Raw genomic sequence first — 20,632 nt, forward strand, 5'->3', positions numbered from 1 at the left:
ACAAAGCCAAAAAAAAAAACCCCACCCCTAAAAACAAAAACAACAACAAAACTCTGCTACCAGATGGTGTCTCCCCTTTCTTCTTGCATTTGCTGTCTTTTAAATAATGTATGTTGTATTGTTAATTAATGTGAATATCAAATTAAACACTTGAAACTTACATGTTTATTATGCAGGTAGGAGGCAAGGTGGGATCTATTTTTAACTCTTAGGCACTCCACCGTGTGCAAACAACTTGGTTCTCAAATTTGTATTTTCAGTGCTGGTATCAGTGGTTTGATTTTCAGCAAATGTGACAGTGGCCTTTGCAGTGGTCAGCTCCGGGCTTTGAACTCTCAGAGGAGGAAGGGAAAAAAATTCAACACACTACCTCCTTGGTTGCAGTCTCCGAGAAACCTTGGATGAGAAACTTCTTTTTTCAAACCTGTTTTCCTGTTGATAAATTCGGTTCTTGTGATCACAGTACATTCAAGCTGTTCTGCATATGATTTTGTGTGTGTGACAATTGCATCTAAAACTTGAGAGCAAGAAGACGGAGAAATCAGTTGGTCTCCATCGCTTTACATAAAAATGGCTGAGTGTCTTGTCATGCTAACACTGCCTTAAGTGATACATACAGGTAGGTTGAAATTTGCATGTTTTTTTAGATTTTTTGGAGTCATGTAGCAGGAACATTAGATAGACTAAAATATGACTTTTACAACAAAAATGAAATAAGACAGTTGTAATTTGAGGGGGGAGGGTATTAAATTGGATGGCCTTTCCTATTAAGATACTGTATAAATATATGGCTTTTAAAAACTTATAAAATGATGCTGCTATAAAAATGAGGTGATCCTTTTTTAAAAAATCAGATATATGATAGGTGTGGCGCCATTGACAACAAAAGAATTTTTTGAAAAGTCTATGGATTCAGCTCCATTTTAGCTTGAAACTAAAAATAAATGGATTTCTGGAGATAATTTCGAACAGCGCAAACAAGCTTAATAAGAAACATTTAAAATGTTTAAATTTTAAGAAGCGGTCTTTAAACGTGTTATATGAAAGATGAAAATAAAAACATAGATGCCTCCAAAATCAATTTTAAATAATATACAAGAATAAATGCATTATTTGTATATCTATTATTTAGGGAGATGAGGAATTATAATTTTTAAAGGGGGAAATAGTAAATATAGGTGGCTCTGTTAGAAGAAAAGGAGCTTCACTGAATGAAACAGAGTCCTTAAAATGGTTCATTGCAGACCATACAGCTGTGGTTCTGTAAGGACCAAATTCTGGCACTTTTCAAAATAATTTCATGGGCTCTTTCCTTGAGCTTAACTTCTCAAATACATATTGGTTTCAAATTAACACTGGGCCAGAACCACATTAGCAACCACATCTTATTTAAAAATGCAATAACAGAGATGCAAAAAATCATCTTAAAAAATGTTTCAGGAAAATTTTGCAGTTCTTTTGCCTCTCATTGTAGAATCTGAACTGGTTTTAGACGTTTTTAAATGCGGTCTTCAAGCCTTAAGAATTATGCCATATTTCTAGACATAGAGAGGAATCTTGCACAGGAAGGAGAGCTTTCTCCTTCCTCCTTTGTGCTCAGTACTTTCAAAATTAAGGTTTTCTTTGTAATGTGCTCCAGAATGCTGGTCAAGGTTTGTGTGCAAAGGTGTAGTTTCATTATCACGAGTTCACCAGCGCCACTGAAACAAAAGGTATCTCAGAAATTCCGAGAATCAGAAAATGCTTATGCTCTCGTTTTGCCTGGTCCCTCCATTGGTAACCTCTGAGCTCTCGGTAGAGAAGAACCCAAACCCAAGCCCACCCTCCCAATGATAAGTGCACATTGAACCTCTGTGGAAACGTCTTTGTCAGTGTGTTAGGGGGAAGATGCTGCCAAATCCTAAACCTCTCTGAGGTTTGCTCCAATGTGAAGAACATTGAGATGCAGAACCATCGGTGTACATAGTTGCTTTATCCTAGCAGTTTGTCTAATATTCTAAGCACTGTTTGTAACATCAAACCTCTTGTGGACTACAGATTTGTTGTTGTTGTTTTATTGTTGTTGTTGTTGTGTTGTTTTGAGGCCAACTTAATATTTTGCTTGGAGTTTTTCTCTGGCTCAATTATATGAGAACATGATTCATCTCACAGGGAATTCATTCTTTGGGCTTGCCATGAAATAGCCTTCCTGCAACAACTATCTATCTATCTATCTATCTATATTTATATATACCAGGTTTTATTTTTTTTCTTTTTCTTTTTTTTTGGCTATTCGGGAGCCATTTTCTTTCTTGCCTGTGACTTAAAATGACTAAGTACATTTTGAATATAGCGTCAATCAGAAGATCGTAAACTGAAGGAAATGTCAGAAACTTGATTCAGTATTGCCTATTTATTTTAGTACCAGTAGCATTCACAGTTGCAGGAGGATCAAGCTAATTGTCATTCGCTCTTGAGCAAATAATGAGCCCGGCATTTGTAATTAAAACACTATTGCTATTCGGAAAGATTACAACTCAATGTCTTCTATTTTGATAGGCCGGTACAAATTAATCATTTTGAGCCCATTTGAATCTTAATCACAAGATTAGATGGATGCGATGGAATTGTTTTACCCTATAAATGAATGCCTGAGAGATTCAACAGTGTATTTCTTCCTTGTAAAATGTCGATCCTTTTGTTTTTAACTCAAGCATGGTTGCGTCATCTTGTAGATTTTCATACCTCATGATTTTTTGGAGGCATTATTCACTTATGTTGTTCTTGGTCTCTCGGAAAAGAATTTTAAACACAATTCAAGGAGCTTGAAAGCCAAATAAGACTGTTGGGAAGTATATTGTACCATTGTCATTCTAATAAATAGATCAGTGAATGGAAGAATAATTATTATTTATTACTTTGTTGTGTTTCGCCTTAATGCTTTGCCTTCATATTTCACAGAAATGTTTACAAGGCACAAAGCTTTTCTAAACTTACCCATTTACAATGATCACTGCATTTCCTAGATTAGCCAAAAACACTTCCTGCCGATTGTAGAGGATGGCTCTTCTCCCTGCTTGATGTTTAAAAAGCTATGCTTAGCCCATTTACAATTTTTGGCTAAGGTGTTTGCACTGGGCAGGCCAGAGCAGGTGTGACAGGAAGAATGTGCGAACAGTTGCTTTGTTCTCACCAAAACAAAATGGGCAAATCTGTGGTTTTCTGCCTGAATGATTTGTAATCTAAAAATTCTCAACTCCTTTTTTTTTTTCTTTTTTCGGAGAATAGTAATTATTTTTCCAAGCCTTAAGTCAGTGAGAATACCAAGATTGCACCTCTTGCTACTAGAGGGATGTTGATCCACCTCAACCATTTCCATGGATCGCCCCCCCATAGAGGGACTGGGAGCCAGACCACATCTTAGGGCTCATTGAAATGGGGAGATGGATAGAAAAAGATCTAGTACCTTTCTCTTTAATACTAAATTATGCTAAGCTTTTGAGTTCCTGGTACCATATGGTTCATTCTAACAGCTCCCTTCCAAGAGAAATGCTGTTCCCAACAGCTTTCTTGGTAATTAAACATCCAGCACATTTATTGAGTACCTACTATATACCAGGCATAGTCCAGAGGCTGGAAATACAGTAATGAACAAGAGAGACCAGGGCCTGCCTCTCACAGAGCCACCTCTGGTGTGCTGGAGTGGTAGGGGCCAGGGGCACAAAAATAACTATGTAAACAATGAATTAGAAGTTTCTATTGTAGCTCAGCAGGTTAAGGACCCAACATTGTCTCTGTGAGGATAAGCATTCAATCCCTGGCTTCACTAGTGGGGTAAGGATCCAGCATTACCGTAAGCTATGGCATGGGTCTCAGATGCAGCTTGGATCTGGTGTTGCTGTGGTTGTGGTGTAGGCTGGCAGCTGCAGCACTGATTTGACCCCTAGCCCAGAAACTTCCATATGCTGTAGGTGTGGCTGTAAAAAGAAAAGAAAAAAAAAAAATCCCAATGAATTAAAGAAGACAAGCTCAAAGAAGAAAAGGAAAAGAAAATTTTTGAGTTCTCACTGTGGCACAGTGGGTTAATTATCCGGCTTGTCTCTGTGGAGGTGCCTGTTTGATCCCTGGCCCAGCCCAGTGGCTTAAGAATCTAGCATTGCCACAGCTGTGACATAGGTCACAGCTCTGGCTTGGATTTGATTCCTGACTTGGGAACTTCCGTATGCCATGGTAGTGGCTGAAAAAAAAAAGAAAGGAAAAGAAAAATGTAAAAAGCAAGGGTGTCTTGTTGGGAGAAGAGTCACTTTAGAATGGTTGGCCTTCTGGAGGCATTCCCGATGTAGCCCAATGGGATCAGTGGTGCCTTGGGAGCGCTGGGACACAGGTTTGATCCCTGCCCCAGCACAGTGGGTTGTGGATCTGGCATTGCCACAGCTGCAGCTTGGGTTGCAGCTGAGGCTCAGATCTGATCCCTGGCCCAGGAACTCCATGTGCTGTGGGGCAGTCAAAAAAAAAAAAAAAGACGACAAATGGTTGGCTTTCTGTGTGGTAGAATGGCTCCAGTTAGGTGAAGATCTGATGGGGAGCCTTTCCGGGCAGAGAGGCGCTCGTGCTTGGACGGCAGACTTTCCTTTCCCCATGCAGCTGCCATTGTATGAGTGCCAGGTCTGAGGATTTTGGGGGTTGAGCCTGACTTAGATGAGCTTCCCCTGCAGTGAAATGGTAAGCCAGGCCCATGGCTCGTTTTAGTCAGATTCCCAGGACTCTGCGCCTTTGACCCAGCCCCACCCCAACACTGCCTAAGAAGGTGCAGTGAAGCTCTTGACTTGCAGTCTTAAGTGGCGGTGAACACCTAGGTACTCGGCACAGATTCAGGGCTAATCCAAGAAATCCATAGAAGAAATGAATCTCGGAGCAAGAAAATTTCTGAGAAGCCTCTTGCTTTATTTTTCATAAGAACTCCAGAACCTCAATTCATGGCAAAACATTGAGATAGCCACTTCCTTTAATTTTTTTTTTTTTCCTTTTTTGACCGCCCTGTGGCATATGGAGTTCCTGGGCCAGGGATCAGATCTGTCCTAAGCCTCAGCTGTGACAACACAGGAACCTTAACCACTGTGCCGGGTTGGGATCAAATCTATGCCTGGCACTCCAGAGACACCACTCATTCCATTGTGTCACAGTGGGAACTCCTAAATTTTTTTTTCCAGATGCAAATGGATGGGTGGATGGGTCTGTCTTATCTTGCCAGCAAACGTTGTCCTCTGGTGCCTCAAAAGCTTTGGTTCTGCAGAACTCTTTGCCCGTGGGTGGCTTTCTAAAGAGTCCCTGGAGTGATCATTCTCCATTTGAACACATAATACTAAGGAAATTCTTCAGAACCAGAACTCTTTTATGCCTTTCAGGTTAGTCTGCAAATAAAGTTCCAAGAAAAAAGGGCTAGGCTTGCTGTACAAGATAGAAACTATAAGGCCCTTCAGTGTCTTCTGAATGTCTCAGAAATACCTTCTAAAACTGATTCATAAATTTAGTGGGCTTTGCTTATCATAAGTTAGAAGTGGCCTGGCTGACTCCCTACACCTGGTTTGATTTTGACTCGCCATGAAATATTCTACTGCATAAAGAATGTTCTAGTCCTTTGTGGTAGGATATTGCCCATCAGTGGGGAGGAGGCTTCAGCAATTCAGTTCACTTCTTCAAATATTTATTGAGGGAGTTCCCGTTGTGGCTCAGCAGGTTACAAACCTGACTAGCATCCATGAAGTTGTGGGTTTGATCCCTGGCCTCACTCAGTGGGTTAAGGATCTGGTGTTGCCACAAGCTGCGGTGTAGGTCGCAGATGAGGCTCGGATCCTGCATTGCCGTAGCTGTGTTTAGGCCAGCAGCTGCGGCTCCGCTTTGACCCCTAGTCTGGGAACTTCCATATGCCAAGGATGTGGCCCTAAAAAGACAAAAACAAACAAGCAAACAAAAACCAAATATTTGTTGAGCATCTGCTGTGTAACAGACACCACTACAACCCAGGTGGAATGAAAATAGGACATGAAACTCCGTGTAATGCTCACGTCCAGGCTCCCAGAACAGGGTAGGGCGTTGTATAGACAGGAACAATTGTATGACCTCTCCTCTCCGGAAGAAACATGTGGCACGCTGTTCTCTTAGTGGCCTTTTATTTGGGGAGGGGGGCGCAGGCGGAGGGCATACCCCTGGCATGCAGAAGTTCCTGGATCAGTGACCGAACCTGTGCTACAGCAGTGACCTAAACCACAGCAGTGACGACACTGGATCCCTAACCCACTGAGCCACCAGGGAACTCCCTCTTCGTGGCCTTTTATACTGTCTTCTGTAGGCCAGCCTTCGGTGTGGGGGCATCTCAACTGATGGCAAAGATGGTTCTTCCCTGGGGCTCTGTGTCTCATCCTCATCACCTTCTCAAAATATCTTGGCTCCTAATAGGCCACCGTATGTCTGGCTGCCCTGCTCCAAGCTGGTCTGCCTGCCTTGCCAGGTGACCTCCATAAGGGCTGCCACTCTTTCGCATTCATGAGCAGATGTTAAGTTGAGAAGCCTTTGAATGCAAAATTTTAAATTTGTGATGCACACAAGATGCTCCTGCTTTTTTACATTCCCTGATGCACAGTTGGGAGGGGGGTCTCCCTCCTGGCTGTTCTGCAGAAAGCTTTGTGGGAAGCAGGTAAATCAAAGACCAGTTGCCAAAGCCCTTGTCTTTGTGAGGTGATCCCAGCATGTCTCTGCCATGGCCCAAACATCTCACTGACCAGAAAATGGCTCTTTTGGTCTTGTAATTCATTTTGCATCTTTTCTTGTATTGGCTTCCTTGCTTCTGCAGCTATTCCTGCTCAGGGTTCAAGACTAGCACTTGTGTCCGCAGACGCTATATTTGGCCTGTGGAGGAAGTTTGTTTTCTGGTTTAGTTTTGTTTTTAAAATGCCAATGTAAATATTTTTTCTGTGTTCACGAAAAGCTGTGAGAGCTTTCATGATTTTCTTTATGTGATTAAATAAACCTCTTCCTTACCCCATGGTCATTGTTGCCAAACGGATATTTTGAAATTGCCTTTTTTTTTTTTTTTTTTTTTGCCTGCTAAAATCTTCTACCCTGTCTGAGGCCTTGCTCTAATTAAGGCCTAACAGTCCTGCCCATCTTCCCCAGCGCTGAGCATGACGTGGAGTCCCTGCCCTGAGGGCCTTACAAGCCAATGAGACGAGAAAACAAAAGCCACCAGCTGAGAATGTGGTTAAATCCCTGAAGGGCAGTGCCCTTGTAATTTTTTTCCCCTTTTCTCTTGTTTCTTGAGCTGTGGAAGGGAAGCGGGAGACCTTTAGTAGGGAAAGAGAGGGGCTACATCACCGAAAGATGGAACAATGCAGGATACTGGGGGAACAAGGTGGAAGAGAGTGGGGAGTCATTTGGGTGGCAAAATGGGGAGGTGGAAGCAGGGGCAGCCTGGGGAGTGGGGAGGGGCTGCAGACAATCAGAAAGAGGGAACAAAGGGAGCCTTCAGGAACAAGCTGCACCCTGAAGCTGGGGTGTGTTGCAGGGGTACACAGGAGAAAGAGTGGGAGTGATTGCAATGAAGAAGGCTGAAAGAGCCGGTAAGATGCAGGCTGTGGGCCTGCTGTGTAGGGACTGGGTGCTCTCATAGTCCGTTTGGCTTCAGGGTGATTTTGGCCTTGGGGCCTAACCACCCCACATTGGCTGTTATGAAGAGCCTGCACACTGGCATCCCTGAGGGTGATTTATCCCAGAATCTCGTGAAGTCTTTATCCCAAGGGCTCTATTCTATAAGCTGAGGATGCCAGAGAGCCACCCCGCACCCATCACTTGACTAGATCTGGATTAAACTTAAAATGAGAGACATGTGTTGTGACCAAATGCTTTTGGCTTTCCACAAAGCTCAGACTGGAGATAAACCCCAAATACCTGTTTTAAGCTGCAGATTTTAGAAAATTTGCCCAAAGTTGTGCCGTCCACAGCAAGTGCACTGCTCTGCTTTCAGAGCCACCAAGGACTGTCCACCCTTGCTGTCTACCTGCGCATTCAGGCCCTGGCCTGAATGCCCTTTAAACCATCCCCACTGAATATTCCAATTGTTTGGATTCCTTGGTCGAGTACCGAGTGCTGCCACCCTCCTCCTCTTAATTGGCTCTTACAGGAATGGGAACCACAGACCTCAGTTGCTGTGTGAAACTTAGACCCATTTTATTCTGTCCTCGAGTGAACTGTGGCCCAGAGAAGTTGTGACTTCTCCAAGTCACCCAGAGAATTAAGTGGCCATACCTAACTGCTAGTCCAGTGCTCTCTCTGCTAAATCAAGAGGCCTTTAGGTCATATGGGAAGCCCAGTCCTAAACCAGAGGTTGGCAAACTTTTTCTGTAAAGGGCCAGATGGTAAATATTTTAGGCTTTGTGGATCGAGGTAAATTGAGGATATTATGTACGTTCCCATCGTGGCTCAGTGGAAACAAATCTGACTGGTATCCATGAGGTTGCGGGTTCGATCCCTGGCCTCACTCAGTGGGTTAAGGATCTGGCATTGCTGTGAGCTGTGATGTAGGTTGAGGACACGGCTCAGATCTGGCATGGCTGTGGCTGTGGTGTAGGCTGGTGATTATAGCTCCAATTCAACCCCTAGCCTGGGAACCTCCATATGCCACAGGTGCGGCCCTAAAAAAAAAAAATTATGTAGGTATTCACATAACAACAAAGAAAACAAATTGCCACAAACTTTTTATTGATGAAATTTAAAATATAATAATATATAATATTAAGTGTAATAGTTGTATAATATGTATGTGTGTGTGTGTATACACTGTATAGATACAGAAGTGAATGACTGTGGCGTGTCCCAATAAAATTTCACTTATGGACAATGAAATTTGAATTTCATGTAATTTTCATGTCATGAAATACTATTTTCCTTTTGATTTTTTTCAATCATTTAAAAATGTCAGAACCCTCCTCAGATTTAAGATTATACAAAAACAGATGGCAGACCAAATTTGGCCTGTGGGCCATAGTTTGTGAACCCATTTTCTAAGTCAAAAGCTGCAAACAGGAGGCCTGTTGGTCAGTTCAACTCACATATGTGCTTTAACTTCTTTTTTATTTATTTAACTTCTAACAGTAATTTTAATTGAATCTTTTGCCAATTTTTTGTTTTCTAATTTTTAATTGTATTACCTTTTTTTACTTCCCATTATAAAAGTTATATATATTCACTGTGAAATAATTTGAAATGTTAACATTTTGGCCTGCATTCTTGCAGTCTTTTATCTATGCCTGGTGAATTTTTTTTAATAAGAAAAAGATAATTTTTTTTTTATATTAGGGCCACACCCAAGGCATATGGAGGTCCCCATGCTAGGGGTCCAATCGAAGCTACAGCTGCCAGCCTACACCGCAGCCACAGCAACACCAGATCCGAGCTGTGTCTGTGACCTACACCACAGCTCACAACAGTGCTAGATCCTTAACCCACTGAGCGAGGTCAGGGGTTGAACCAGCAACCTCATGGTTCCTAGTCAGATTCATTTCCACTGCACCACAACGGAAACTCTGAGATAATATTTTTTGGACAATTTTATATCTTCTTTTAGTTAATATAATATAAGTATTTTATATCACTTTAAAGTCTTTCATTATCATAATCTTTAAAAAATTTATTATGAAAATCTTAAACATGCATACAATGTGGAAAAACTAGTTTAATGAACTTGTGTGTGGTCATTGCCCAGCTCAACAATTCTGAATGGCTAGCCAATCTTGTCTCATGTAAATCCTCTCCTGTATTATTTTAAAGCAAATCCCAGATCATATAATTTTATCTCTCAATATTTTAGTATAATTCTCTAAATAGAAGATACTTAGAGAAAACACTTTATCTTAGGAAATAAATGCTCAAGTATTAAGGTGTAAGAGAGAATGATATTTGCAACTTACAAATGGTTCAAGAAAAAAATAGAATGATATGTGGAGTGTGTATAGGTACTATTCTTGCAACTCTTCTAGAATGTTGAAATAGTTCTAAATAAAAAGTTTAAAAAATATGGAATACTAAAAAAACATTTTTTTTTAAATGTGGGAGTTCCGTGGTGGCTCAGCAGGTTAAGGATCTGACATTGTCACTGCTATGGCTCAGGTTGATGCTGTGGTGAGGCCAGAACTTCCATATACCACAGGAGCAGCCAGGAAAAAAAAAAAAAAAAGTGTAAGAAAAAAATAACCACAGTATCATTATCACACCAACAAATAACAATAATTCTTGAATAACATTAAATATAATAGTCAGCAATTTGTCCAGTTAGGTCATAAAAAAAAAAAAAAACTTGTTTGTTTAAAACAAAATTCCAAATAAGGTCCATACAGGGCAATTAATATTCCTTAAATTTCATTTACTCTCTAGGTTTCTTTCCTCTACTTTTTTTTTTTTTTCTGTCTTTTTAGGGCTGCACCACCAGTATATGAAAGTTCCCAGGCTGGGGGTCAAATCAGAGCTACAGCTGCTGGCCTATATCACGGCTCATGGCAATGCCAATCCTTAACCCACTGAGTGAGGCCAGGGATCAAGCCCACATCCTCATGGTACTAGTCAGGTTACTATTGAACCATGACAGGAACTCTTCTCCTCCTTCTTTCATCTTTGTTATTGCTATAAACATTTTTTGGGAATTCCCATTGTGGCGCAGCAGAAATGAATCCGACTAGAAACCCTGAGGTTGCGGGTTTGATCCTTGGCCTCGCTCAGTGGGTTAAGCATCTGGCGTTGCTGTGAGCTGTGGTGTAGGTCACAGACGCAGCTCAGATTTGGAGTTGCAGTGGCGTAGGCTGGCAGTTGTAGCTCCAATTAGACCCCTAGCCTGGGAACCTCCTTATGTCACTGGTGCGGCCCTAAAAAGACAAAAAAAAAAAAAAATAAAAATTGTTGATGAGGAATTCCCTTATGGTTCAGTGGGTTAAGGATCTGTCATTGTCACAGCAGCAGTTTGGGTCACTGCTGTGGTGCAGGTTTGTTCTCCGGTCCAGGAACTTCCACATACCATGTGTGTGGCCACAAAACATTTTTTGGTTGAAGAAACAGTTTGTTTGACCCATAGAGCTTCCCACAATCAGAAACCTGAGACTGCATTCCCTGATGCTCTTTTACATGTTCCTCTCAGAGATTTTACATAAATTGGTAGTTACCGTTAGAGACTTCATCAGATACAGACCCCCCCACCCGTTTTTAAGTAGTCAATATTTCACTTATTTTATATAAAAATCCTGATTTGGGCTTTATTGGAAAATTCTGCCGATCTGACATTCCTGCCTGGCCACTGTTGGTCTGGGTCTGGATAGTGACCATCCCCATTCCCCATTTCAGTGGGACATGAATGATCCTGTAGGCCCCTGTTCCTACCACTTCCAGCCTGGCTCCAGGGGTGGGAGGCTGCCACCCTCTTCCTGCACACGGCCTCTGCAGAGGCTATGGTAGACTTCTCAACACAACGTCACAAGAGGCCCTTCAGGAATGTGGTGGAAATTAGAGACAATGGTTTGGACAGGGACTTTCTTAAAGTGCTTGAAGGGAAAGAGATAAGCAGCTGTATAAGAGGAAGCCAAGTGGTAGAATTTGGTGAGTGCCCAGGATGAGGAAAGGGAGAAGTAAAACAAATTAAGAGTGAGTGCAGCAAGGATGGGAGACAAATGAGTTATAGATTCCTAAGCCATGGTGGGAAACAAAGGAAGCAAGTGGGTTTAAAAGAGACCAACTGTAGATTTTTAATGTATTATGATAATATTGAAACCTTAAAAAAGAGAAAGAAAGGGGGGGGCAATAAATGTTAAATTGGCCAAGAGTCCTCAATCAGAAAGCTCAAGCAGGCAGTTGTAACATAACAGAAGTCACATGGGAATTAAATGAAATGAGGTAGAAAACAAGGGAAACCTCCTAGAAGAGGGCCGCTAGAAAAGGGTTCAGGAGTTCCCATTGTGGCTCAGTAGGTTAAGAACCCGACACAGTGTCCATGAGGATGCGGATTTGATCCCTGGCCTCTCTCAGTGGGTTAAAGATCCTGCGTTGCAAGCTGCAAAGTAGGTCGAAGATGCGGCTCAGATCCAGTGTTGCTGTGGCTGTGGTGTAGGCTGGCAGCTGTAGCTCCAATTCGACCCCTGGCCTGGGAACCTCTGTATACCACAGGTGATGCCTTTAAAGAAAAAAAAGGAGCCATGTTGTAGAGATGTTGAAGAACTCATAGAAATTTAGGAGGAGAGAATCTTGAAAGTCTTAGGATTTTTTTCCCCTTGTTTGCAAATGCACTGAAATGAAAAGTAATAGAAGGATATAAAAAAATGATCACATTTGGTTGTTTTGAAAGGAATAAACCTTTACAGAAAAGAATAAAATTATGACAAGTTGGGACGTTCTTGGAAATTTCCAGATAGTTCCCCATACTCAGAAGAATGATTAAGAGAGAAAATCTGTGACTGGTTATGAGGAAGGGTGGAAAATTTTGAAGGACAGGCTGATTATGTAAGTTTTAGGCTGTGGTGTTTAAAACTGTTGCCGTGATATTTTAGTTATTTATAACAATTTGGGGGAAATCTACTCCCTTCTAGAGAAACATTTGGCCCATAATGAGAAAGAAATGCCACTGTTTGTGAATTCCCAAGTGGATGTAAGGAGCCATTCACTTGCTAAGCTTCTTATGAAAGCCAGAGCCGATTTCACCCTTAACAAGCTGTTGACAGCGTCTGATCAAGGTACCACCTGGAACATGTTAGCAGGACAGAAAGTGGACTGTGGAGTCAGACCTGTATTTAAATCTCTTTATGTCATTCACCATGTGACCCTGGCAGCTTACCCACGGAAAATCCCTAATGTATAAAATTTGCTTTACACATGGGTACTATGATTCTTACTGCTTGGATGGTAGGAACTTAGAGCTCTGAATACTTGACCTCCAGCACCAACGGCCATAATGTAGCTGCTTCACATGTATTATCCCATTTAATTATCACAAAACCCCACAAGGTAAGCGTAATATTAAAACCAGCCCCATTTTGCAGATGAGCAATCCATCTGAGGTTCAGGAAGGCTAAGTAAGTTGCCTAAAGTCACAGAGTGACTTTGTACGTGACAAAGCTGGGCTTTAACCCAGGCAGGCAGAATCCAAAGGCCAAATTACCTGGCTCGGCTAACTCCCACCCTCCAATCGCAGGGCAGCACAGCGCTCAGTGCCTCATACTGGCACTTCCCAACCTGAGCTTCCTAATCCATGTGCCTTACTTTTCTTGGAGGTCTCTGAATGATTTTCCCATTTCCCCAAAGCCTCAGTGGAAACACATACACTTGCAATCAGATCACAAGTTTCTTTAGTTTGGAATCCATGATTAACAACAGGTTCCCTCAAGTTTTGTAGAAGCTCTGATTGGCAATTACTATACAAAAACATTGCAGGGTTGTTTTTTAAGAAGATGAATCATTAGTTAATAAATGCAATTTAGTGAAATAGCGCTTTCTGAACGTGGCCCACGGAGAGAGAATAAAGGGTTCTTGGCTTTGAGGTTGGGAACTGCTAGTGTACTTGTATGTGCATGTTTGCCCAACCTATGAACCTTCAAAACCCTGTTTTTACTTTTAAATGACATGATGCTTTAATTTGACTTTAAGTCAATATAGTTCTCCTTGATTATTAAAATGTTTTTACCAGCTTTGTGACATTGGAATCTATCCATCAGAATGATCACTATCTCAAAACATGGTCAGAACTGGGATGCAGAATTGAAACGCTGTATTCCAAGTTAAGACGGAATGGACGTCAAGCAAAGAACAGACATCTTTTTAAGTTGTAAGCTGGGAATGGATCTTTTCAAAATAAAATTTTAAAATAAGACTCATGCTACCCAAACCCAGGAAACGTAGATTTAAAAAAGAAAAAAGAAAAAGCAAACAAAACGTGTATATTAGAACGCTAAGCTGTTAGGTCCTCCACAAGGCAAGTTTGTGGCAGGCCTCAGTAAATACTTTTTCAATGAGCAGTCCCTGAATCTTGGACGAAAGATCCTAGCAGGCAGTCGGCGCCCTTTATTTAAGGAAGAGAACTGGGTCTTTTGCGTGAACTAGCTTTTCTTTTTTTAAAGCACGATAGGGAAATCAATCTAAGCCCTTCCTGTCAGCCGTGGGAAAGGCCAGGTGATACTCGGTTCTTGAGAATTTAAGTTAAAATTGCACTTGACTTTCTCTGAAAACTGCCCCTCTCAAAGGTGCAGGAGTTGATGCTGTCTAAGATCTGGATCCAGAACTCAGGGTCCCTTACGCGGACTCAGGCCTGGTTCTGACAGCGACGAGACTGTGGCCGTAGACCCTTAACTGGGTTGTCCTTGTTGTGAACAGCGCTCTCCTCCGAGAAGAGTGAGGCGGAGGCTGCTGCTTCCATGGTGGCGTCTGGGGCCGTCGTGAGTACCCCCCACCGCACCCAGGTAGAGTCTGGGGTGCCGCGGGGCCGAAATGCGTTCCCTCGCCCCGGCCCCGCCGCTGTCCTCGCGAGGCCGCGTGTAGGCGCTTCGGTACCCCAGCTCCCGGCGCGCGGCCGAGGCCGGGGAGCCCTCTTCCCCGCCGGACAGCGTCCCCGACCCCGCGCCGGGGGCGGGCCGGGCCGGCCGCGCCGAGCAGCCGGCGTCCATTTTCTGGGCGGTGCTGCGCGGCGCCGCGGCCTGACTCCCGGGTCCGGAAGCGCTATGGACCCCCGGGGATCGCGCTCGCGGGGCAACGGCCGAGCCCTGTAAGTGCCTTCGCAGGGGCAGTGTGCGGGGCGGGTGGGCGAGGCGCGGCCGGCCCGACCCCTCCTCTCCGAGGAGGGAGCCCCGAAGCTCGGCCGGGGAGCGCTCTCGCAGGGTTGGGAGCTCCGCGGACGACGGAGAGCCGAGCTGCTGCGGGCACCGAATGCTCTCAGGTGCCTGGACACCCGGGCCCAGGGGAGGGGGTTCCGCCGCGGAGTCGGGCACGTTGCGTCGCCGCAAGTGGCTGTGTTGGAGGGTGACGGGGGGGCAGGGGACAGATGCGCACCCAAGGGGCTGGGGACGTGATGGGCTCCGGTCCAGCAGACTAGGGGACTGCGCTAACAGTCTCATCTCCCCTCCTCCGGACTGCGGCTTGGACCCAGGTCCCGACCCATCGGAAACTTGAGGATTTACTTGAACATCAAGGCCCTGGAATTGAATGGGTCGTGCAAAGGCAGGGCCCTGCCCCCAGGGGTTTGCAATCTCAGCCTCCAACTTCTGCAGTAGTTAGGTCTCTGTTGGTACAACACGACCGCCCGCTGTTAGCCACTTCTTTGCAAGGTATATCATAAATCACCTGAGATTTTAGTTTGTCCGCGGTGCCACTTTATAACTCTTCTGCTATAGGTAAGTGACCGATTCCATTCTGGACTCTGGCCCAACTTGAGTATCTCTTCTAAGGATCCATTATGGATGATACGTATTGTGGTGCCTTATACATATTTTAAAGGTTAAATCCTTTTCTCCTGTTTATGAAGCTCAGCTACTGGGTCAGGTTCTTATGGTTAAAAAGCATAGGAGGATTAAGTCCGCTGTTTCAGAGAAGCTTCTAGTGAAGTACTATCTCTGAGTGCGGTATTTTTCCAACAAGAATAGACCCATTAGAAGATTGTGAAATCAGTTTAGTGAGTTACTACCGGATTCTTTTTTGAGATATAGAATATGTAATGCAATATACAAAAAAGTAGAATAGACTAGAAAATGAAGAGTGCATTGCACATAATAAGAGTAAACATCGTTTTCAGATTTGGGGGTTTCAGTTTATATAATACGATTTTAGAAACGATGGGTCCTTGTCAAAAAGTTTTTAAACCCTGACTTAACATGTTAATAACCCAGGATTTGGAATCATTGAACCTGCGTTTAAGTCGCAGGTCTTAAACCAGCTCTGTGACCTTGAACAGATTCTGTGACCTTTCAGAGCCTCTTTTTGTAGAGCTGTCAAGTGGGGGTAAATGTCTATAGCTGTAAATGTCTCCCACATTATGAAGACTGTATGAGGTCACATATGCTAATCACTTCGCCCAGGGCTCTACTTACAGTAGATGTTCGGAACACACACTCATTGCAGTCACTTTTGTTGCTGATACATGCAATCCTGGCAGCTAGTCATGGGACGCTGTTTTTTCTTCTTTTTAGGTCTCAATATGAAGGAGATGGAGAACTCAGAACCAAGGATTTCCAAGTGATTTCTTCCAAAGCACGAGAAACTAACTCTGTTAAGGCCGATCTGTTCTAACTGAGGTAACTGAATTTGCATCTCTCCATACTCTACATGAAACAGGAAATGGTTTTTCTGAGGGACTGAATGACGCTCAAGGGGCTTATGATTTGGGCCAGCCAGCAATCCACCAGGTTTGGGGATTACAAAGCGACATTGACATTTAAGCGAGCTGTTATTAAGGAGACCTGATGTATGAGGCGCCTGTGATGAAGGGGTAACTAAGGGAACACGGCTTCAAGCCAACTGGTTTCTCCTTCCAGTTCTGCCAGTGACTGTCGTGGGAGCTTCTGTAAGTCCCTTCTTCAGGTCGGAAGGACCCACAGTCGTCACTGAGGGCCAGAGAGTTTAAATGACTCTTCAGGGAGACCCAGTGGGCTGGGTAGGGGCAGGACTGGAGCTTGCATCCCGATTGCTCACCCACACAGCCAGCTTCTGGGCCTGCTTCAGGCTGAGCGTGGTGCCAGGTGCTGAGGATACAAGAGTGAAGAGCCCGCCCCCAGGACATATGAAGTTCGCACAGACAAGTGCTGACAGCCCAGCATGCTGACTCTCCCTTTGAGGCGTATACAGTGCCCCAGGTAGTGATTATAACAACTACTGTTTATTAAGCAGTTGTGTGTGTGTGTGTATGTGCATGCATGTGTACGGCAGTGTGTTCAGGACTTTAAATGCTGTCTTTTTCTTACTCCTTACAACACCCCTGTGAAGTAAGGAGGAATAGATGTGAAGGATTGAAATGTGAAAATGCAAGCAAGTCATGGAGGGCTTTGCATCCCAGACCATATTTATGATGCACTTTTTGTATGCAAATCAGTGTTAGGACCACAAAGTTCAGGGGAAAGTGCTTGTCCTCCAGAAGCTTATAATCTTAATTCCAAAGAAGCACAGTCAGGTGGGCAGTGCCTGACATTCAGCCCTCTCTCCTTCACCTGCTTCTCCAGCTGCCAGAGCGGGATCTGTCATGCAAGAGACCAGATTAATGGATGTATCCCAGTTCTGGCCCCTTAATGCAGTTTTTCATTTTTTTTTCAAATTGAACATACATTTCCATCCATTTATGAAAACTTATGCTTTCAATTTATAAATAATAGTAAACCCTTCTCTGAATTCACTTGTTTATTTGTTCATTCAGCAGATGTTTATTGAGCTTCTACAAGGTACTTATTTGGGGATTTAAATCTTAAGACCAAACATTTTCCTGTGTTTTCACAGTTGTGATAATGGTCATGTTCAGTCTCTTAGCAAGGAATTAGTGAAAATTCAACTATTAGAAAAATTCAACTACTGGAATTTTTTTTCTGTTAACATGCTAGACTATCAGCTCTGAGGATGTTGGAGATTGACCCATTAATGGGATTCCAACTGGATAAATAGGAAACTTTTAAACTCTTAAAATTTTCAGAAAGGAGTTTTTTTAAGTTCTGATTTTGCTGTTACTGTCACATTTATAGCGAAGCCTTTTATTTGTACAGTTACAGAGAGAGAAAAAAGCAGTTTGGCAAGGGGGCTTTCTTTTTTTTTTCTTTTTTTCTTTTTTTTTTTGCTTTTTAGGGCTGCACACGCAGCATATGGAGGTTCCCAGGCTAGGGGTCTAATCAGAGCTGCAGCTGCTGGCCACAGCCACAGCCATAGCCAAGCCAAATCCAAGCCACTGCAACCTATACCACAGCTCATGGCAACACCGGATCCTTAACTCACTGAGTGAGGCCAGGTATCAAACCCGAAACCTCATGGTTCCTAGTTGGATTTGTTTGAGCTGCACCACGACAGGAACTCCAAGGGGGCTTTCTTTGACTTGAAATACTCTCCTCTTATTTTTTTTTTTATTAATTTATTTATTTATCTCTCCTCTTTTAGCTTGTAAGCCACACAGGGCTCTGAGTGTTCAAAGGGTAAAGTATTGGCGATAGCTCCAGTCATTGCATTAAGTAACAGAAGTCAGATTGTAAGCCTTGAATGCTGCTTGTAATGAATTTAAGCTCCAGATGGAACAAAGGAGATGCTGAGAATGAATGGGCTTTGCAAACTTTTCTATCAATGTTACAGAAAATACTTCTGAGTACCTGCTCTGCGATCAGAAGGAAAGGCCAGGCAGAAACCCGAGACAAGGAGACCAGTTAGAAGGAAACCACAGTCCACCAAGGAAAAGACGGGATGGGAGGGACTTGGGAAAGGCCAGAAAGGGGTGATAGCAGTGAAATGGGAAAGGAGCGGATACAAAGGAAAGAACTGACATAATCTGACATCCTAGTAGAGAAGAAACAGCTAAAGCTGACACCGAGATTTCCAAAGCAGTGGTACCCAGGAAGGTAACTTGGAAAGAAGTGAGGGGCTGCACTGAGAGGTGCTGAGTTTGAAGTGTTGAGGTATGGTGTCCCAGACAGTTTCCTGGGCCAGGGATCCAACTGCCACAGCAGTGACCCAAGCTGGCCCAGTTTCCTAGGGCTTTGCACCCAGGAAGGGAGTCACTGGGATGTAAGAAGCAGCCAAGAGGTGAGAGAAGAGATTTTCCAGTGAGAGGTGACAGGGAGGCAAGGATTGAGGATGGAACCTTATGAAGAAAGACCCAGGGAGGACCTGGAGAGAAGTCTGGCAAGAGAGTGAGGAAGAGCACGAGCCTAGTGCCCACCACCCCAAGGGAGAAGAAGGGGGTTTCCAGAAGTTCCCGGAGTTCCCGTGATGGCACAGTGGAAATGAATCCAACTAGTATCCATGATGATGCAGGTTCAATCCCTGGCCTTGCTCAGTGGGTCAAGGATCCAGTGTTGCTGTGAGCTGTGGGGTAGGTGGCAGATGTGGCTCAGATGGCATTGCTATGGCTGTGGCCTAGGCCAGAGCCACAGTTCCGATTCAACCCCCAGACCTGGGAACTTCCATATGCTGTGGGCGAGGCCCTAAAAAGCAAAAAAAGAAGAAGAAGGGGACTTCCCAGATGAAGGAGCCTGCAGTGTCAGGAGCAAGAGGGGGAGAGTTGAGGTCCGGGTCAGCCATTGCATTGACAAGTGCTATACCACGTATTTGTTGGTGTTTTCCTTTGTAAGGTATTATGACTTGCAAAATGAATAGCATGTCATTTCATTTGCAAAAATTTAGCTTTATTCTGTTGTCAACAGACTGACCAAAGAAAATCTTTTGATAGAAAGTTCTTTAAAAACTGCATTTCTGTTAATGCAAAGATTTCTAACAGTAATTAAATTTTTATTTTGCCTTGTACCATACATATGGCTGTTGTATGACATGAAAGAGAGTATATGTGTGTGTGTTTTCATGGGCATATGAGCTTAGTACAATGGAATGAGAAGGCTGGGGTCAGATAAATCTAGTTTCACAACCTAGCTGGGCCATTTTCCAGGGTTGTGACTTCAGAAAAGTTTCTCTCTAAGCCTAACTTTTTCCAACCATAACTCAAGTAGGATTATTTTGAAGACTGAGTAATGTATAATTTGGTCAAGATCTATACCATAGTAGGCAGTTAATAAATGCTGTTTCCCTTCCCCTTATAACTTTTTTTTAGGTATATATATTTTTGCATAATGTTCATCTATACACAAAACCTTCTCTTTATGACTTATTTTAATGTGTTAATTTTGTCATTTTGTCATGGAAAGCACATCCCTCCCATGATAGCTAACGTCTCCTGTGAGAGTTCAAGTGATTTGCAATTTGGTGTGGATAAGAAACCATCTGGGGGAGTTCCCTTGTGGTGCAACAGGTTAAGGATCTGGTGTTGTCACTGCCGCAGCTCGGGTCACTGCTATGGCAGTTGGATCCCTGGCCCAGGAAATTCCACATGCCATAAGAATAGCCAAAAAAAAAAAAAAGAATCAACCTGGAGAATTTATTAAAATGTAGATTTTCAGGTCCCTGGCACAGAGATTTGAATTCAGTACATCTAAGGCAGGACCCCTAAGAATTTTCATTTTAAACAAGCACTGCTGTGATGAAGATTAACAAATGCCAGTTTCTAGGAAGCGGAGGAAAGGGGTAAACCTGAGACTTGATAAGCTGATTTCAAATCCAGTTGCTATTAGAGGTGTGCTTGTGCCCCAAAGTTTTATGTTTGCATTATTCATGTTTGGGGATGATAGTAATAAGATAAAAACAAATGGATCCCAGATAGTCAAGGAACAGTGGTCTTACCATTCCTCACCATTGCTGTCTGCATTGTGTCTACAGCAGGGTGGGTGACACAGCCCCCAAATCAGCATGTTTTCCTGTGGAGTAAATGGTGACACCCTGTCCCTGTGTCCAGAATTTGCAAAACCATTGTAGCTTTAGGTGTTGTTACCAATAATATACATTTTTTTTTACCTTTTTTATTTATATTTTTGTCTTTTCTAGGGCCGCACCTGCGGTACATAGAGTTTCC

The 20,632-nt window shown here is 43.3% G+C and overlaps 1 protein-coding gene across 33 annotated transcripts in view; it reads left to right on the forward strand.

Annotated features, from left to right (window-relative positions):
- The window catches only part of ZBTB38 (zinc finger and BTB domain containing 38), a 130,830-nt gene that overhangs the window by 66,198 nt on the left and 44,000 nt on the right, over positions 1-20,632 (forward strand). For 12 of the 33 annotated variants that reach the window (XR_014822330.1, XR_014822329.1, XM_021068347.2 and 9 more), the window contains one exon: positions 16,179-16,283. The gene's annotated coding sequence lies outside the window, so the exon portion shown is untranslated. Of the gene's footprint in view, positions 1-260; positions 620-14,249; positions 14,460-14,661; positions 15,387-16,178; positions 16,842-18,120; positions 19,482-20,632 lie in introns of those variants that run through there. The other 21 variants (XR_014822328.1, XM_084986693.1, XM_021068345.2 and 18 more) reach the window with 12 other exon arrangements.

The sequence above is a fragment of the Sus scrofa genome, chromosome 13, assembly GCF_054392235.1.
Source record: "Sus scrofa isolate SSC_HxYL_T2T_F1_AM1 chromosome 13, Sscrofa_HxYL_maternal_Yorkshire_Landrace_v2.0, whole genome shotgun sequence".
Taxonomy (NCBI): Eukaryota; Metazoa; Chordata; class Mammalia; order Artiodactyla; family Suidae; genus Sus; species Sus scrofa.